The sequence below is a fragment of the Nymphalis io genome, chromosome 15 (assembly GCF_905147045.1).
Source record: "Nymphalis io chromosome 15, ilAglIoxx1.1, whole genome shotgun sequence".
Classification (NCBI taxonomy): domain Eukaryota; kingdom Metazoa; phylum Arthropoda; class Insecta; order Lepidoptera; family Nymphalidae; genus Nymphalis; species Nymphalis io.
In genome coordinates this window covers 4837812-4856290 of record NC_065902.1, presented here as the reverse complement: position 1 = coordinate 4856290, position 18479 = coordinate 4837812, and the positions used below count along the sequence as shown (strand labels likewise).

The following is an 18479-nucleotide window of genomic DNA, read 5'->3' as shown; positions in this document are numbered from 1 at the left end:
TTAAGGAAACTGATTCACTTCGACTTTGTTAATTTTTTAAAATAATTGGGACGTAAGATAGTTTAAGAATATCAGACTGATTTTCTTTTATAATTCAAAGAGATTTTTTTACATATTAAAGAGCTTAAATATTATGCTTTATTTCCTGTAATTTTTTTTTTATAACTCGTCACTAAACAAAGACATAAAAATGAACACCTATCAACTCAATGCTCACCTAACAAACCTACAATTTTTTTGTTTTCAAAAATAAATTTTTAATATATTTAAATAGACGGAATTTCATTTTGTCTTATTCAAATTACTAGTAGTTAATGCCTAATGTAATCCAAGCAGATATAAGAATTACGTGAATTTGAAATTTATATCAAATATAAGTTGTCCAAATCCAACAGTTTCAAGTTTATGTTATCACATTAATATTATAAAAAGTGTTTTTTGTATGCTTCTATCAGTTTCATGCAAAATTACTCATTTAATTAAAATGAAACTTTCACATTATGATAACTTATAATTTTTAGTCTGGCCTATACTCTTTAACATAATTGTCGTTATTTAGCAGCTGGGGGCCTGATAGCTTAGACGCTGGCAAATCTAAAACAAATCAACAAAACTTTATAAAAATGAATAATGATAAAAGAATAATGAAGAAATTATTTATTTAATGAAGAAAAAATAGATTAATGTATATATCATATGTCATATGTGTACATATATGATATATATATGAATATATACATATTCATTCTTCTTCGTCGTGACAAGAGTGTCAGAGCGGTCGTGGTCGCCATGAAGTATTATAAATTATTCGGCACAGATGTTATTCGCCTCACATTTTTACTTTTATTTTATACATAGACATATTTATATTAGAACCAAGATTATAGAAAAATTTGATCTTATTATTCTATAATCGTCATCAAGAACACGAGATCTTCAAAAAGTTTTCATACCAGTATGTATATAATTTATCTTATGCTTGACGGTGGTGGAAAAGGTCGTGGGAAAATATGCTTGTGTTAGATGAAATTTTGCCACATGAGTATACATTAAACCAATAAACAAAGACCTACTCCTTAAAAGGAGAGGCATTGCTAGTCAGTGGGACATATTCCGACTGTTAAAAGTAACATCATGTCACAACTGGGCTAAGGTGGAGACCTTGACTTGACCTACCTTTTGAAGAGAAGATTTTGGAACTTACTCCGACACCCAATCTATAATAATATTATTCTTACACTTTATTATTTCATAAATATTTAATTTCTACAAATAATAAATAAAAAAATATTTTTTTTTACATTATTACATAAGTTAATTTCCAAATATATTTTTTTAAATGATCTTGTATTTTTATGGATAGACATTAAAAACACATAATTAATAAAATTTTGGTTTCTAAGGGCACAAACTATGTTAATTATAGAATATTTGAATGAAATATGCATAATACACAAAGGTCAATGTGAACTCAAAAATGAAATAAATATAAAATTAAATATTTTTAAACAAAAGAATAAAGTGTGTGAATAAAAGTTACATCATTTGATAAGGCATTAATTACCTAATGTTTTAATATGACCACATAAAGAATTTACATAACTGAAATTTACAAAATAGTTTTTTTATGAAATTACATAAAATCCGACTACAAACAATTTACAATTAAGTAAATGATTAAATTACACATAAGTGCAGGAGAGGTTGAAAAGGTGAAATGAAATAGTTTAAGTCAAATGATAACTTATTGGTAATTACATTGGCGAATAGAGTCACAAACACTTAATATATAATTTTTTTACCCTTTTCGTTAACGCCTTTCTCAGATAAGAATAACTTAAAAATGTAGAGTAGTCTTAATCACAATGTAGCGCGTGGGAATAAGTACTTCAAATATAATTATATTTTGTAATCAGTGCAGTAGCCGTAACTTTATGTAATAAAAATGTAGCAAATACATTTTGTTGAACACGCAAATGACTTAATTACTTGGCCGAGTGATTTATCGTTCCTTCCTTATAACGCCTATAAATAAACGCCAGAAATATCTATTTTTAAAACAAACTCAATATTGTAACAAGAAATGTTTATAAATGTATTTTACATACGATTTTCTTTATTATAAATGATTGAAATGATATTCATATATCTATTAATTTCAGGTTTAATGTCATTCTTATATTAATGCTAAGATTTATATTCATATAACTATTAATTTCAGGTTTAATGTCATTCTTATATTAATGCTAAGATTTCATTAAGCGTTCATTACACTTTAATTGGAATAAGATGGGCAGTGACCTTCCTCTCCAGCATTCATTTATATGTTCGTATTACAAAAGTAGTTTTCAGTAAGTTTACGAAACTAGACAAATTAATTTATCATCAGTTTACATATACCAGCAGTAAAGTTTCAGTTTTTTAATGTTCTAAAGATGCTCATCTTAAGGCCTGCTCTCCGCTTTAAGGATATGGCTTATTCCTCTATGCTGTAGCTGGAAGCAATTGTGACAGACAGTGCTTAGCCGCGCTTAAACCCGCATTCATCACTCCAGGTCCACGTGTTCTAACAACTGGGCAAGCTTAGCTTCGTTATTTGGTAGTTCCAAATCCGAGTTTATTCCACGCATTATTTAAATTACTATAAACACCTGAACTTTCGTTTATAACACAATGGCTAGTGATAATAATTTTTATTTTGATAAAATTATAAGTGGTAACATACCTACGTTTTCATTTTTATCATTTTAAGCAATATTGATAGTGAAGCTAGTAAATAACTGTACAGATTAATGGAAAAGAAAATATTTTTATAATTGCATTATATAGTCTATATAACATAACTTTACGACCTATGGGGACGTTCAACACGAGTCTAGACGCACAGAGCGGTATGTATCTAAAGCCTCCCTATGTAAGTACATCTGCACCACTAAATTCCTGCACCATTACAATTTTAAGGATTTATCTATTTTTATGTACTTTTTAATATAAAGTTTTAATTGAATAAAATTTGGATAAAAAAACATTGACTACGATATCTTCGAAACAGGCATTGATAATATATCTTCTCTGAATCTGAACACGAAATATTTCACCTCATTATGTTAAACGCTGAGAGCGAAGATGTGTCATCTAGTGTTACACCGTTGACGTGCATAAAGTTGCCGCTAGGGCAGTTGAGCAACGCGATGAGAACTTCACCTATTACCTCTGCTTATAAATTATTGCAAAATACTCTGATTTTAGGGTTCTTTGAAATGATTAACTGATTTGATTAATATTTCATCTTAAAACTGAACAGAGCAAGACCTGCAGTCTTTACTGAACATGAAATAGATTTTTTTTATCTATCAAATCTCCACTGCCATCAGAGGTGTTGTTCGTGCCTTTGGTGTATATTTCTATTATTTTGATTTAGTTTAGTAAATCGACTGTATGTGTTTGTTTCCAGGCAGCATTACAATTGAAAAAATCAGGATTATAACTTTAAGTAGCATCTGTGGCTTTTTATTCTGATATTTTCGATACACATAACTGTCTCCACTTCTCTTCCTAGAAGAAAGACAAGTTTGTAATTGGAACTACACATAAATTACCGTATTGTGAGTTCATTTTAGTGTTTCAGAAGGATGTTTGTATGTATTTATGTATGTTATGATTGTATTTTATATAATTATATTGTAAGGTTTGTAAAATTTTCCCGTTAAATTTCCGATAATATATTCGAAGAATGAGCTAGTTATAGGCAATAAGATGAGTGCATGTTTACGGATTGAAATATTAAAGACATCTTAATCCCGGATAGTCTCATACATTCATTTAATTTTTTTAATTTACTAAGAAACTACTTCTCTTTAAAAAACCGTCTCGTGTATAATGTTATTAAGTATGCATTGAATGTTAATTAATTAATTTAGTTTAAAAGCTTAACCTTCATGAGTGACTAAATTCTGAAGCAGTACTGGATATACTAAAAAGACAAATAAGTGAAAATCAAATATAAATTATAATTAACATAAAAATAATATCAGAGAACCAAATGCTAATGCGATAAAATATAATGCAAGATTTGTTTACGAAATATGAGTGTTATCTTAATTACTATGAAATTTACTGGCTCATAATAAATACAAAACTGTATATTACCAAATAAGAATCAAAGTTAAAGATCATAGACAAATAAAATATGAAATAAATTATAAAAAATATGATAGACAAATGAAATGTGAAAATAATCGCGTTAAATAGTAGATTTTTAATTATTCATAAATAAAATAATTAATATAATCTGGAGACGAGTTTAAAAAAAGAAACTGTAATTATTATTATTATTTATCCGTAAAGATAATCTAAAACGATTCGATCGTTAAAGCAGTATATGGCCCATTCGCTTTAACAAGAACAGCATAATCAAATTTTATTTCAATGTTTATTCGATTTCGATTTTCAAGAAAATTGTCTGTGATATTTTATTTCGTACACAATTTACAACAATTATACAACTTAAATGATATTTGAATAGTATTTTCATACATTTTTAAGACATATTACAGTAACATTTAACAATAACTCGGCTTTATTGTATTTTTTTTACTCGGCTTTAGTTTTATTGTATTTTTCTGTCTATCTTTTCTAGCATTATGAAAAATATACTTAGACAATTGAACATTTTAAAAACAACGTTAAAATACATACGCTTTATTTTTTACTAAGGTAAAACGTATTAGCAATACATAACTTATCTTACATATATTATATGAACTAAGAGGATGGTGTGAAATACCGATTTACTTTCATATTCGTATGTATATGTACATCTCTATTTTAAAATGTATTTCTCTCTTATTTTATATACCCGTGTTAAGTTGGGTGGATGATTTACTCTAATTGAAAGTCTTCTCCAGAAGTGAATTAACTAATAAAATACTCATTATACGCAGTATTACTTAAATGTTTTACGAAATTATATTATTTTAATATAACAATATTTATACTCACCACTGAAGAAAAAAAAACTGATTTTATTTTGTGATGTTGGTAATACATCTCGTAGTTATCGGTATGCTCACAGTCATAACTATAATTAGGAAATCATGAATGGACTCGAGAGAGTCGACATATCGTCTCGATCTAACCATTAATTGTCTTCACGAACAATATCCTTGAGCTAAGCTCGTAACGTTACAACATATAATTAAAAGTAACTGCTGTTAAAAGCATATACAAACTATATTCGAGATTAGTGATTTAAATTGATCTACCTAATTTACGAACCGTGACATGTCTTAAAATTACACGCTCTGTTTGCGTATTATATAATACTGCTCATATTTACCGCCGATCCGATTACTGAAGGTTATAATACTTTTGATAAAGATTGAATAAAACGACCATTTACAAAGTATTATTTAATCTGTACTCAACGTGTAATATAAAAGGTTTTAACGGCTTTGTTAGTCTAATGGCTAGCTCATATGTTATACTTACTTTAATTTACTTTTATGCTTTATTGTACATCACAAAGATTAAAAGAATATACAAACATGGATACAACCTAATTATGAAAAGCATACAACTTTGGCAACCTTATCGCTACTTAGCGATCTCTTCCAGGCAACAACGCCGTAAAGAATTAGGTAGTCATAGGATATGAGGTAGGTGGTGCATATAATAATAGTAAATAAAATAACATAAATCTATAACTAAAACAAACTAATAAATAAATGTCAATATAAATCAATACATACTAAGATTACTAGTATAAGTATTATTATAACAAGATGACTCGTGTGTACTATAATTTTGGATTTAAGATTTTGTTTTTTTTTTTAAGAAATTCGGTTGTACTGGATTGCCATCCCATCGAAGTATGAGAGAGAACTACTGTGTTAGCGCAAGGTACTCTTGTGCACCATATCCTGCGAGTAGGCTAGTATATATTGAGAATAGGTACCGTGACCGGAATCGCTTAGGACATAAATCAACCGTCAATAAGTAATTAAAATATAATAATAAGCCGTATATTTGAACCTGATTGTTTAATCCACATCTTTCAATCTAAGTCCTTATAATAGTAATAATGTCCTCCAGACCAATTTCGGCCACGGCGGCCAATCTCAAGAGAGATTAGCCAACTACACATGAGATATTATAGTGCACAAGTGTGTGCGCAAACACAAGTGCACGCTCTATTCCCTAACTCTCATAATCCGATGAGACGGCAATCCGACACGACTGGGAAGAGTCCAGGCGCAGGACCACCGGCTTTACATGCTTTCCGAGGAACGGGAGTGTACACACTTCCAACTTCCAGACTCCGGGCTGCTACTGAGAATTTTCTGACAGAAAAACCCAATAACTTTTTATTGGCCCGACCTGGGAATTGAACCCAGGACCTCCGGGTCTGCAGCCATCAATTCAATCAATCATCATCAAGCCACTAGACCAACGAGGCAGTCATTAATTATTTAGGCTAAGTCCTTATATCTACTGGGTTAGGTAGACTTACTCTATATTTTTTATTAACGGTTAAAAAATAATATAGTATTACAAAAAGCCGTACAAATCGACATATTTGTTCTTTTTTTAAATAAACGTATTCGCATAATAGCACATAAAGGCAATCTATTTACTTTTCTATGAGCGTATCCTACATTTTTACACAACATACAAAACAAATTTGGATATTGGGTACTGTTAAAAACATGTTGCAAGTGCATTTAACGTAAATACATATAAATGCACATATTAATAAATGATGACGATCTTTAAAATCGTTCCATGCTCATACTAAAACCAAAGAAACATTAATTTAATTCGACGGCAATATATTTTCATAAGTTTCAATAGAACATGGTTACTTTACTTTTTTATTTATAATTATTTGTTAAGCATATTTGATTGCTTTATTTAAATCAAAACATAACAACTATTTTGAATCACGAGGCAGTTCGTGAGATAAATTTTATGTGTCCATTCAAACAAATAAATAAAAATATGTATAAAGAAAGTGAAAAGTCAGTCAAACCGGAAAGCGATTATAGGGGCGGATCTTGTTACGCTCGGGTGCGCGTGCGCTGCGTACCGTATTCATCCCCGCATTTCCTCATTATACGCTCGTATAATCTGTCAGAAAATTAATTAACTACAGAGGTTTCATTTTACTCATAAAGTTATCGTATGTTTTTATTAAAATCTTCTGAAAGAAGAAATGAGAAAATTAAAGAGTTCTTAAATTTACTATTCAATAGAAATATTCCTTTATTATTAAAGTATTCATATAGCTAATATATTACGTTTTAATAAAATTTAATTTCCTATTAGTTTTTTTCTCATGTGGTTGCATCAAGGCTTTACCGCGAGATGATTCAATGACAAGAAAAACCAAAGTCGGCTTATATTATGAAAGCCGTTTTCGCCGCATGAGTGAAAGAAAGAAATGATTCGGCGTCCTTTTCACACTCGCTTTCATTCCGCGGTTCAGAGGTACGCGGCGCGAGAATGATCACAGGTTAGTTTTCAGTGATCACGCATCGAAGGCACTCTCAACTGTTGACCTCCGTAACGTTTCCTAGTGCTAGTGTTGTGTTTATTAGTTCCATGACGATAAAGAGTCGTCAAGAAGCACGTTAACACATCTCTAAAGGTATATTATTTCATTTAAAGCGCTCGCTATCCGCGATACACACGACTGCCGACATCCTTGTCCTCAATTAAAACAATTTACGGCACTCCTCATTTGAATTATATACCTGCGTTCGCAAATTATTATCGTTCAATAATAAGTTATAATATCTGTGTATCGTTTATTATTGTACAATTATAATTGTATAATATATATTTTTTATTCGTATAGGTAGTAGGTATATGACACAGTTTTTAAACTATAATTTTTACGAGTATGACATGAAGGTTTATTTTTTAATTACATTGCAAATTGAAGTTATTTATATTTCTCAAAACTTATTTTACTAAGTTACATAAGTAAACTTTAAATAGGTTAAATTTCAAATACTGATACTAAGATTAACTTTCTCAATATATAAGCAACCTTTAATCTGTTAGGATATTTATGTGACTTCCTCCTATATATTTAAATGTAAAAGGTGACTATTACGACGTGGATATAGATTGTTCTGATAATAAGTCTCTTTCGATAGTAAAACTTCACGCTCTAAAGCAACAGTAAATAATCTTTTAAAACTAATTACCTTTATCACGGCTTAAACAAATTATATTTCGAGTAATAAATTTTAATAAGAACACAATTCAACATTTAAACGCAATCAGTAATAGTTTATTGTGAAGTAAAACCTTATCTTTTTAACTTTAAATATTCAACAAACATGCATTGATAATAAATTTGTAGAAATAAGCAAATGTGGGAATAAGATATATTCAAATAATAAAATAAAAACAATTCAAATAATATCGATGGATTTTATTTTAATATTTAATACTGTTTCAACTAAAACCGGTAAGCTAGCAACAACACAGCAACAGTATCCAAGTCCTTATATTGCAACATTCGTAATACGACAGCTGCCTACGATCTTGACATTTGACTAAAATACTCGCCATTCTTGTCTTGCATCTAACTTTCGTATATTTTTATCTCACCTACATTTCTTCATCTTAAAAAATATTTAAAATAATATTATTAATAATAATAATGTATAGACACGGATTAATAAATTAGTTATATTAAGGAAAAGTATTATTATAAAGAAAAGTAACTGACAAATGTATTCTTATAAATTTCGTTCTTTAGTATCTCTATGTTACATAAGTATATGCCGTGCAACAGAGTTAAACAACTACGGTTGCAGAATTGATGTTTTATTATAATTCAACTAATAATATTTGCTACATAGATTTATTCCCAATTATATTCATGACAGTAGTGGTCTGTGAATAGGTTAATGTTATTAATAGTCAAAATTATGTAATTTGATTGTTTTAAACATTTATATTCAAATAAATATAATACGAATAATGACCAAAACGAAACGTAATTTTGATACGAAACTCAATTAAATTCTATCTTTAATAATAAATGTTAGACATAAAAAGTACGAGAAACTCTTACATAACTGACAAGGAACTATACATAATATAACATATTGATGTATAGTATTATTAAATTACAGGTTTATGCTGGCAGGCTTACAAAGATGGATGACGCAGTGGTTAGAACATATGAATTTTAAACGAAGTCTGGGTTCAAACCAACACCATTTAATATTCATATGCTTAGTTCTGTCCTATATGTATCCACCAACCCACATAACTCCAAGGCCTTAACTTAACCCAGCAGTAGGATGTTTACAGGCTGATACATACTTTTCGTAGCCTTAGAAAATATTGTCTTTTCCTACATTTGTTGTAGTTAAAAAAAAAAAAAAAACTTGTCTCATATTACTAAATAAATACAATATTATTATCATTAATTACGAAATGCAACTTATTGTGACCTTAAGTTTTGTAACTGCTTATAGTAATACTGTGTAACTAGCTGTTAACCACGTTTACTTATAGTTTACTCAAGGAAATTTTCACTTAATATAGGGAATAACTATTTTTTAGAGCTGAAATGGCCAGTGGACACGTGGATCTTAAATGAAAATCGTGGGTTTAAATCCGGGCAAGCATCACTACGTTTTATTGTGCTCAATTTGTTTTTTTTTTTATTCATCTCGTACTACGTTAGTCACCAGCTGGAGCTGCGCGGCGGCTATCTATACTCCCACAGAATTTAGTCACGAAATTAATTTGGTTTTATTCACAATGCGTTACAATTTCTCACGTACCCCTATTGTAAGCTGCATCTATAGCTGCTGGAATTTATAATGTGTGACGTAAACACCATTGTTTTTGCGCAACCATGTATCACCATTGCATTCTTTGATGACGACCGCTGGCGACCACGATTTATGATTAATTTGACAGCACAATAGCTTATTTAAACAAAGATTTATTAAATACACATCTTAGCAACTTTAATTGAAAACTTAAGTGGACTTGACATACGCAAGCTTCAAGGTTTAGGCATAGAGGCCCTGCAAATTGATACAAAATATAGACAACTTAACTAGTAAAATATAAACTGTCACTTTAACTGTTCAATTTAAAATAAATTATGTAATAATGATCAGTTATCGTAAATATGTAAATCGCAATTATTAATATCGGTAAGTACACAGCCATCGTAAAAAATATAACATAATTTCAACTTATTGCGATTTTATGGATTTGCAAAGTGATAATGAAGAAGTCACATAAATTTGGTTGCCGAAGAATTTCGGGCAAGGCCGGTTGTGATCGATGTTTGACCAAAACAGCTCTTGCGCAAATTAACTACGCCTCTACTCATTGCTGCGTTGACCGAGATGTGGTCTTATTTGCTGTTTCTTTTTCCTTATGTTTACTTTTTTAATGTGCTTAACACGGTCATGCTTCTAATGTATACGTTTGTGACTTAATCCGTATGTAATCCACCCAAGAAGGTCAGGTTATACTTCAATTTCTAAACAGTGGATTAAGAATTTTACTAACATTCTAGTATAAAAATTAAGTGTACTATTCTTAGAATTTTAAATAAAAAAAATTACATTGAACATGCTATCATATTTCAAACGACAAATTACAAAATGTAATGTTACGCAAATCAAACATATATCAACTTGGGTATTATGAAGTATGAATTCAAGCTAAGTTTATTATAGTAGAGTCGTGACAAAGCGAATAATAGAGTGGCGATTGAAGATCCATTAGTGTAATGAGTAATTATAGATGCTTTGATTTGGTGATTGCCCGTAAATGGTGCATACCGCCTCAGGTCCTGTAACTTAAAGATGAAGGTTGTCTTGCGCAATTTAATAGACATGAAATTTCTGGCGCCAAAATTTAACTTACTTAAAATTTAATTAGGCTTAACAACCACAGTTTCATTTATGATTTCAAATAATCGTAATTTGAACATTTCATTATTTATTGTAATATTCTTGCACTTTTGTACTAAAAGCTTAAGCTTATTAATTTTTAAAACAGTAATTGAGATAAGCTGGGCTATAAAGTTTTCAGACCGTTGAGTTTCTTATAACTTTAAACAATAAACTTGTATTACTTTACACAATTAAAATTGTTGTAACATTTTTTTATTGTACATATGGTCACATATGTAATTTTATAAAATCACAATGAATTATAGATACGGATGTTCTTTAATTTGTATGCCAAACACTTCTTTCGAGACACAAAGAGCTTGCATTGGGAATTACGCAAAATAATAAGACGGCATGCAAAAGCCGTCCGTATCGAATTAAAATGAATGCCGTCAGACTTTATCGTACATGTAAGAGCAGAAAAAAAAACTTAAATAATTTGAAATAAAAAAAAATATTTATAAAAAACATTCTTTTACAAATATTCTGTATCTATATCGAAAATTTTCAGCTAATTATGGAAACTTAGATTTAGCCTTACGCTATCGCCACGTTGTATAGCACTCCTCTATATGACGTCATTAGCCTTATCAGTTTCGACTCTTAGCTCTTTTTTTTATTTGTAATAGGTAGGTGGACTGGAAAAAGGGCCACCTAATGCTAAGGTAATCACTTTTGCCACTGGACATTTGCGCTTGGAAAGTATTAATAATTCCATCACAAAAACGCCATCAAACTTGGGAATTAAGATGTTATGTCCGTTGTCATTATTACCCTGGCTCACACACTCCTGAAACTGGGAAAAAAATGTACTACTATTACGAAGAATGTTTTTTAACCGTAGAATAAGTGAGTGGTGTGTGTGTGTTTTTATATATATATATATATAGACAACAATATATATAATGCTTTATAAAATCCATTTTTTAAATTAAAAAGTATAAATAGCAAATGATTTAAAAAAAAACCTTTTCAATTTTTCTTATGAATCGTTAACTTTCCTCTTGGCAATCAAATGGTATTCTCACGATATACAGCCTTAGGAATATTTAATATATTCTGTGTAGTAAATAAAAGAGCATAGATTCCTGAGATAACTTACACCATAGGCGTTGATTACTGTTTTAAATATGAATGATGTTATTTTTATAGTATTTAAAGTTCACATATACGTTCAAAAACTCAATATCAATAAATTGCGTATAAAAGTTAAAGTTGATGAATATGTTAGCTATTGCGAGGTACACATCGAACATTATTAGTACCTTCAGATTCAAGAAAAAATATTCAGATATATTATAATATATGACATAATATTATACGCACGGTATTGTTTTGATTTAGTTTTTCATTAGGACGTTTTTGTTTATAGAATAGAAGTCAAAATCAAAATTTTGGCAAGAAGATTATTATGTAAATGAATGGATGAACACCAATACTTCAAACCGGAATGCAGCATAACAAAGTATTGATATTTGTGAGTAAAATCGCTAATGAGTTAGTAAAATCTTAACAAAATGGCTTTAATAAAGCCTTAATACCTTATTGAATATCTTTTTCTTGTACATTTTTGGAGATAATGATAGAACAATGACCGGTAATAGACGCTTAACGTCTGTTGACATGTCCATGGTCAAGTATCCCATTGTTTATTATCAGGAGATAATTTTATTGAATATATAGCTGCATAAAAATGTGCTTCAAAAGCGTTCTTCAATATAAATGTTCGCATTTATCTTAAATCGTTAAAACGTAGTTGGTTTAATCAAATACTACTATTAAGATTCAAGATACATATTATTTAAGTACTCTTACAGCTTCTAGTTACGAAAAACTGTTGCAATAGTTTCGATATTGTGTCTGGACAAAGGCCAGTCTAGTCTAACATGTACCACCCGGACAACGGCCTACTTAAACTCGCTATATAGATCCTATTAAACCTTTCAAAATTTTAAACTACCTACAGAATATAATAACCTCCTTGTTAGCGCGAGCATAACATTTTAAAGCTACAATCACAGGCCTTAGTTAAAAGGTAAATGTTAACATCATAAAGACTAACGGTTTTATATATAAAATTTGATTAAAGGGTGACTAGGTAAACAATGTTGTTTCTCTTCGATCGAAAGTGAAATGAATGAAGACAGAATGAGATATTTTTAATAACACACACTTTTTAAATAACACACACTAAAAACCTTTGGAAGTAAGACCGTTAACTTAACAATTAAGAACTTATAATATCCTAATTATAGTGTTTAAGACAGAAGCTATTTATATACCGTTTTTTAAATAAATTGTAATTTTAAATTATTTTTATGTACTGGTTATTAAATAATAAATACCTAATCAAATAGTAGTTCAACTAACAAAATATATAAACTGACCTGCGTGATTTCGGACGTTATATCTTCTCCTTGAATCAAATTATTTGTTGCTAAATTTATCTAAGATCTTAATTAGGCACCTTTCTATATTTTACGACTCTAGTTACATAGTGTTTGAAATACGTGCTTGGTTAGAAACGTAATTAATGTACCCTAGGCGTACATTTGAAGTTGAAAGGAAATTTGTAATAAAACTTACTAGTGAAATTTTAAGCCATTAAAAGATCAAGAAAAGGGTAATAAACTGTGCTTTATATTTCTGTATATACGTTATATTTTTCCGATTTCGATGATGATGATGATTTTCTTATTACAAAGGGTTTATACCTCGATATCTTGACTGCCTCGTTGCTTAGTGGCTAGACGTAAGGCCGCAGACCCGATCGGTTAAATTCAAGGTCGGGCCAATAAAAAGTTATTGAGTTTTTCTGTCAAAAATTCTAAATAGCAGCCCGAAGTGTGGAAGTTGGAAGTGTGTGCTCCCGTGGCTCGGAAAGCTGTTGGTCCTGCGCCTGAACTCTTTCCGATCGTGTCGGATTGCCGTCCCATCGGATTATGTTATGATTATGATTATCGGGAATAGAAATTACACCTGTATTTGCGCACAGACTTGTGCACTATAATATGTCCTGCGCAGTTAGCTAATCTCTCTTGAGAATGGCCGCCGTGGCTGAAATCGGGCTGGAGGAGGGAGCTATTATTATTATTTATACATCGAGGGACCACATATTTAAATTTGAAGAAAAAAATCTACGAAACATCAAAAAACAAACTCGTCACCATTAATTTGTTGTATGTATGTATTTTTCTTTAAATTTTAAAACAAACCCTTAGATTTATTTCGAAAATAAATAAGTACGGAAAACTATATGAATTAAGTAATGTAATTATAAATATTTTTATATATTTATTTAATTATATTTTAGGAATTAATCATACATACGTATACAGATTTAATGATATTATAAGCAATTATTAAAAAATCATATTAATTTCATTACAATTCACGAATTATATACAATTAACTACAATTTCCAACTTGTTGCATTTCTTATATAGGTAGGTTTTTGTTCATTATAAAATCCGAGAATTTTGGACATTTGGCTTTAGTTATTGGTATAAATGCTTTATAAACTATTTATAAAGCAAAATATTTCATGACTTTGTAGTTTGAGTGCGCGCATGGTTTTTTTTTATTTTTGTATAAATACTTGTATTGAGAAAATATAATTGTACAACATTTTTAATTATATTTTTTGTCTGCAGGTCATACGCGTAAGCTGATGTCATGAGAACAACGTGTCTTGTGATTTTAACTAAGTGATAATGTGATTGTATTCTTTGCCGTTTAAACTTGTGCGTGTGTTGTGAAATGAAGAGTGAAGTATCGTGACTCTGGTTAGCACGTGGAAATGAAAAGAGAAAAGTACAAGAAATCTTTTTTAGGATTCCGGTAAGTTTTACTAAACATTATCATATCCTAAAAGATATTTTAGCACATTATTAAGAATATCTTTAGTGCAATGTAATGTTTATTTCACTCAATCTCCAATCACTTAAGGTCGATACGATCAAATGTCTCTAGCTAATTTATTCATTACCAAATAAAATTACGAATACAACCAAATATACTAATTATAGCAAAATGAGAAATAGCAAAGCTAAATATAAAAATAATACCTGATTCTGACCTATCTAATTGTTTTTCGTTATATATAACCAAAGAAATGTTTTTTTTTCCAACGCTTAGTTTCTTTCTATAATGTCGTATTTAGAAATTTTTTACAATCATACATACAATCAGTTGAAAAATCGCTACGGAAACAATTAAAAACTAACAAATATCTAGAAACTCAGTGATCCAAAGCCTCTGATTTCTGGGTGTTACACTGTTTCAATTGCGTTACGCCAAACTCTGGCAATATTTGCGCAGTGAAAGTGTAAAAGACGGGCTGTGAACATTATACCTACCTAATAAAACTTTAATGATGTCGCGGCGTCTCAGTAACATTATTGAGAATGATCAATCATAACATTGTTGCGGATTTTAAATAAAGAATAAAAGATTTAAAAAAAAATGTATTCGTGTACCATCAATAATCATTTCATAAAACATTATCAAACATTACATAGATAATTAATATATAACATTACGTAGATCGAAAACTTGGATCTTAACTGAAGATGCGAGTTCAAATACGAGTCAGGACTCCCCAGTCCTGCCCAGGGCGAGCATCATGACCTGCATTTGACGAATGAAACATGTATCAACTCACACTGGAGTACCTTTACTTATTAGAGCGTCATTTATATGTTACTACTTTTTCTGAATAAAAATATTGCCCTTCTCTCTATTTGGCTGCAGAGATATAATGCGGAATAAACTGGTTTAATTTAAAATTTAAATGAAACTGTTGATGGACATAACTAAGCGACTATACGAAGCCGTTATTTTAATTTCATAATTTTTAAGTTTATTCAATTCAACTAAGAAAACCTTTAATCTAAATTATAGGTACATTACGTACGTTATAGCCTCACATTGCGGTTTGACAAGTAGATGTTTTTGATATCTTCCGTATCACGCAAGTTATTTCAGAAAGTTAATCACTGTTGAGCCCAAGATGAATTTATCCTGAGGAAAATTACAAAATTTATGTTTCATAACATGATTCTGTGTAAATCCAATAAAACATGTATAAATATCGATACTCATCACACAAAAACGCATTTAATAATAATTTGCACACTGTTTTCGTATCTGATTTTCCGTTTGAACATTTACATGCACACTCAGCAGTACAATACAATAACCTTTCTCTTAAATGTCAATGAACAAAATATTCAATAAAAAAGTAGGTCGTTGAAAGTAATTATATACGAGTCCTTACACTGAGCTAACATTAAAGTTAAAGAAAGCTGGCTTTCTACTGAAGGTACTCTTGCTTAATAGTGGGCGAGGCAAGGTCGCCATTGTTGACAGCTTTTGTCTTATTTTTGCGGCGCCAGAACGATACGATCATGACCGTAAATGTTAACGATATTACCAAGGTAGATCGAATTATGAGCAATGTCGTGTGTATGTATATAACGAATGATTTTATAATCATTTGAGTGTTGTTTTCATTGGATGATTACGAAATGGCTGTATAGCTTTTATTCTAATTAAAATTAAAATGTACATTATAATATAACTTATTATTATTATTGACGGCCCGATTCGGGTACCGTACCGTAACAGCCTGTGAATGTCCCACTGCTGGGCTAAAGGCCTCCTCTCCTCTTTTTGAGGAGAAGGTTTGGAGCTTATTCCACCACGCTACTCCAATGCGGGTTGGTAGAATTCACATGTGGCAGAACTTCAGTGAAATTAGACACATGCAGGTTTCCTCACGATGTTTTCCTTCACCGTAAAGCACGAGATGAATTATAATCACAAATTAAGCACATGAAAATTCAGTGGTGCTTGCCCGGGTTTGAACCCACGATCATCGGTTAAGATTCACGCGTTCTTACCACAGGGCCATCTCGGCTTTTTCACCGGTTCGGGTGGTTGGTAAATACTTGCCTATAACGCCGAAGGTTGTGGGTTCGATTCAAACCCAGGACAGATATTTTTGTGCATGAACCTGCCTGTTTGACCTGAGTTTGGGTGTAATTATCTTTATAAGTATGTATTTACAAAAGAAAAGTATTATATGTAGTATATCAGTTGTCTGGTTTCCATAGTACAAGCTCTGCTTAGTTTGGGATTAGATGACCGTGTGTGAATAATGTCCCTGGATATTTTTATGTTATATTACTTAGTTTATATTCATAATGTGGACAAATGATCATAATGTGGACATATTCCGTGGTATAATATCCGAAAGAAAACCGAGTATCATGGCTTTTGTACCATTTAATTAGTATTTTTAATTGTCATATCACAAATCAATTATAATAAAGATAGCTACGAGATTAAAGAAAAATTTTTACTTTACTTGGTCATGCCTGTGCTTATAATCAGTTTGGACGATTGACTTACGAACATCCTTTATGTGTTGAATCGTTTCTGATAGTTTCGAGTGTCTATTACTTTATCTTGTATGGCTGTCATAAAAGCCTTTGTCTCGGGGAATAACTCACCACGCCGAAGCCATTCGTTCGACGCCGTTCCACGACGTTCCATGTCGACATGTACTTGGCTCAAGTCGGCTCGATGTCTTCCATGCAATGACTTGTGACCACATACTAATTTTTTGTTCTTTACTAATTGTTTGTTCGCTTGATTGTTTATTTATATTATGTAGGTTAAGTGGAGTAATTTTTTTATCAATTTCTTGTAGTATTACTAGTACTTTCTGCCTTATCCTGAAAAAATTTTCTCAGCTTAGTTATGAGACTATTGTGCAAATTGTGTATATCAATGAAACCTCTTCCTCCTTCACCGCGTGGTAGTGTGAGTCTCCGTATACAACTATTGGGGTGATATTTCCTGTGTGGTCTTTAATATATGTGTCTTTATTATTCGCTGTAGTTTTTATAGACCAGTTTTAGACCAATTTATAATTCCAAAGGAATATGTGAGTAGAGGTATTGCATAGGTATTAATCGATTTTGTGCTGTTGCGTGAATTTAAATATGTTTTTAATATTTGATTTAGCCTTATTTTAAACTTCTGTATCAACTCTTTTTTTATTTATTTGTGTTTTATTTGCTTAGACTGGCGAAATCCTAAATATTTATAAGTGCTCATTTCATCCATTGCTTCTATTTGTTCTCCCGTTTGTAACATAAATGTATTGGTTACTGTTTTTTCCCTATTTATTGAATGCATTTTACATTTATCAAACCCAAAGTGCATTTGTATGTCCGTAGAATAAGATTGTGTGACGTCTGTTAGTTTTATAAGTTCAGCTTTAGTGGTTCCATAGATCTTCATCCATGTACATTAAGTGGGAAATAAGACAGTGTGTGCCATTATGTTTTAGCTTGAAACCAGCATTAGTATTATTAAGTAAATCGGAAAGGGGGATGAGTGCCATACAAAACCATAAGAGACTAAGTGCATCTCCTTGAAATATTCCTCTTTGTATTTTAACCTGATCAATAGTAATTTATGTTTTATTCTGATAAACTTTAAGTGTGGTTTCCCACTGAGGCA

The 18479-nt window shown here is 30.5% G+C and overlaps 2 protein-coding genes across 2 annotated transcripts in view; one reads left to right on the top strand and one right to left on the bottom strand.

The window, feature by feature from the left end:
* The window catches only part of LOC126773580 (transcription factor 15-like), a 74188-nt gene that overhangs the window by 48130 nt on the left and 7579 nt on the right, over positions 1–18479 (bottom strand). The gene's annotated exons all lie outside the window — the stretch shown is intronic.
* Positions 7530–18479, top strand: part of LOC126773565 (dual oxidase maturation factor 2) — a 49197-nt gene continuing 38247 nt past the window's right edge. Inside the window, exons 1-2 of the mRNA XM_050494520.1 lie at positions 7530–7648; positions 14600–14786. The gene's annotated coding sequence lies outside the window, so the exon portion shown is untranslated. The remainder of the gene's footprint in view (positions 7649–14599; positions 14787–18479) is intronic.